The 3,282-nt window shown below is 38.2% G+C and overlaps 1 long non-coding RNA gene across 1 annotated transcript; it reads left to right on the top strand.

Moving 5' to 3' along the window:
• The first annotated feature begins 971 nt into the window (after positions 1-971).
• LOC119423769 lies at positions 972-2,267 on the top strand. Its single transcript, XR_005187475.1, has 3 exons — positions 972-1,046; positions 1,676-1,962; positions 2,099-2,267. It is a non-coding gene; the product is annotated as an uncharacterized LOC119423769 (long non-coding RNA).
• Positions 2,268-3,282: the final 1,015 nt, after the last annotated feature.

The raw sequence follows: 3,282 nt of genomic DNA, 5'->3' as shown, positions 1-3,282 counted from the left end.
TGGCATAGGTTGGTCATTTTCAACTGTGGCTCCAAAGGGAGCAACATAAGGTATTATCTCATTAAGGGTATCTCAGTATCTCACCGCTGTATGGTCTGGAGACAGTGACATTGACAAAAAGACAGGAGAAAGAACTGGAAGTGGCAGAAATGAAGATGTTGAGGTTCTCCTTAGGAGTGACAAGGATGGATAAGGTTAGGAATGAAATCATCAGAGGTACAGCACAGGTTGAACAACTGGGAGTTAAAGTTAGAGAGGCCAGACTGGGATGGTTTAAACATGTCCAGAGGAGGGACAGTGGTTATACTACTAGAAGGATGTTAGAAATGCAACTACCAGGAAAAAACAATGAGGAAGGCCAAAGAGATGATATATGGATGCAGTTAGAGAGGACATGGCGGTAGTTGGAGTGAGGACAGAGTGAGATGGAGGAGGATGACTCGCTGTGGCGACCCCTGAAGAGAGAAAAACTGAAAGAAGAAGAAGATAAGGTAGTAACGCACTAGGCTGTGGCTGTTGGAGACTGGCTGGCAATTCAAAATTTGGAAAAAAAGAAGAGAAAAGCAGAAAAATTTCAGTTGCACTGAATCTAAATGTTTGACCAGCAAATCACATCAGTACATTTGCATAATCATTAATTAACAACAATGTAAATTTTGTGTAGACAGGTTAAAAACTGTATTCTAGGCCATGCACATTATTTGTTGCCCATCTACCCACACATCACACCCCCCTTGGCTCACGGTGTTCCTGCCTTGGCAACCACCATTTATAATTTAACCACTGGATTAAAACCAGCTGATCTGGGCCAGTTGTTGGGTTTTCTGTGTTCTTCTTCTCCTACACGTCCCTGCGTTTCTCTTCCTTGTGTCAGCTCCTGTCTCACCTGACTACAACCGTAGTCACCCCAGGTGTTTGTCATTCTGTCTCGTTAGTGTCTGTATAAAGTCAACGTCTCTCTGTTCCTCTTTTGTCCATGTACTGTTCTGTCCTGTGAAGGTTTCATGAGCCGTCTCTGGGTCCGCTTGTGGTCGGCTCACTAAAAAGTAAGTGCTGAAGTCAGTGTTTTGTTTTGGAAAGTAAACTTTAAGTTCCTTATTTTTACCTGAGAGTCTTGATTGTCTGCATCCATGTGGGTTCTACAACATTACAAGCAGAATCACAATGCCGGTGTTCTTTGAAATAAAACTCCCACAAACGTCTTAAAAAAAAAAATGGCATCAACACTTACCCACCAACAGTCACTTCAACAGTTTCTTTTAGAAATGGAAGCAATTACTGTCTCACTTTTCCTCTGGGAAGAAATGTATACACAAACTACATTTCGTGTTGTTGTTGCAAGGTGTTTGTTAAAAAACACTCATAGAAGCTGAAGTACTTCCAAGTTTTCTATGTTGTACACACGGTCTGACTGCTGAGCTTCCTCACTTCAAAATTCTACATTCTGTGTTGATCATGATGCTATTTGCATTAAATAGTTAAATCTTTTGATATATTAAAAAGGATTAGGAGTTTATCTTTGACCAGTGAGATAAATCTACGAAAAGAATACTACTACTCCAATTGAGTACTTGAGGTTGTTCTCAAAAAAAAAAAAAAAAAAAAAAAAGCCAAGAACAAAACTTTAGGAGTCGAGCCTTTTTATGAAAATGACCAGCTTGCCTCTCCTCCACAGATCTTTAAACGGCCATCCGGACGCTTCATTCTTCAATTTTACTCCTTTTGAGCTAAACGAGCATCATGGGGAAAGGTGCGACTGAGGAATGGGATGAAATGCCCAAACAAACGAGGATGACTCAGCCACAAAGTTACGAAGACACGAGCACTAAGAAGAAAGGTGGCTGCCCCAAGTGCTGCTTGAAGACCCGAGACTGCCTGATGAGTCCTGAATGTGGCAGAGCCCTCCAAATTAGCACTTGCGTTGCCTTCTGTGGGTCATGCATTCGCATGTGGGTGTGATGCGTAAGTATCAGAAATGACAAATCACTTTTTCTGATGCTGATGGTTCATAAAAGCAGGAATAAAATTGGGGATTTTTTTTTTTTTTTTTTTTTTTTAACACTGAAGATGACACTTTTGTAATTTTGTTCCAATAAAGGGAAGCATCAGGACCTGTTCCGGGTGGAACAAATCTAAAGTGGACTCGAGTCTCCTGTACACCTGAGTCATGCTGGATTTCTCCTAAATCAAAAACGAGGAAAAATATTTAACTTCCTTTTTAACACTTTACTTTCAGAAGCTTTTTTTTATATGACGTACAACAAAGGTAGCAGTATTTCACAAAAGCTTGTAAATTTGAAGTCTTAATTGCTTTTATTTAACTTTAAAACTCAATGTGATTTTTAGTCAATGTTAAGTGTGAAATGTTTAACTTTGTAAATTATTGTAACTTTCTAAAAGTCAATAAAGGCATTTTTTCTTGTTTTAAAAAAAAAATAGCTCAATCCTTTCAAATCAGCAATAGACATGCATTAAACTTTCACTAAGTAGGCTACTGATTGTTGTTCATAAAACTTTATCAACCATATGGGCACCAGCGACCACCCACCCCCACCCCGGCAATCCGAAAAGGTAGAAGTGGGTAAAACAATGATGGATGGAAGTTATTTGCACTTCTGAAAATGGTGATATCTTTACAAAAATTTAATTTCCCATGCATTGACATGTATTCTAAAGTTAAAACTACAAAACATTTCAAAAACTAATTTTGATTTGACAAATGTATCAAATGAAGTAGTAAAAATTACCATCTTTTTGAATAGTGTTTTTAGCTCAAAGTATGTTGAATAGATGTTCAGAAACTACACTTTAAGGAAATTTCTCTTTAGGTGAATTGTATTGCCATGGCAACTCAAATTTCCCCTTAAGTAATAGCGCACATCCTGCAACCGAGCCAATTGACTGGATTGTGTATGAGGTGCACACCTCAGTTTTTCATTAGACGATATTCACCTCAAACGATAAGTGTATTACAATGAACTGATAGGCTCCAACAAGGCAAAGCGTTGAACTTGGACAACAATAGACACATCTCATGTGACATCCCGTGAAAGAACCACTAGTTGAATGTAAATCGGACCCATTGAGATTCCATGAAGGAAAATTTTTTGCAAACTTTGAAATAAGCCTTCATGCAGCTCAAATCGTTAATTGTTGCAGTATAAAGATGCATTGTTTTAAAAAAAATAAAATACTGCAAATTGTGGTTTATTTGCTAACTTTTGACTCTTCTGCTTGGGTCAAAGTGTTAAAATCATCCTTTTAGCTCAAAATTCAAAAACC

Source organism: Nematolebias whitei, chromosome 17 (assembly GCF_014905685.2).
Source record: "Nematolebias whitei isolate Nwh7 chromosome 17, NemWhi1, whole genome shotgun sequence".
Taxonomy (NCBI): Eukaryota; Metazoa; Chordata; class Actinopteri; order Cyprinodontiformes; family Rivulidae; genus Nematolebias; species Nematolebias whitei.
Note: the sequence above shows the minus strand (reverse complement) of the source record. Positions and strands in the feature narration are given on the sequence as shown.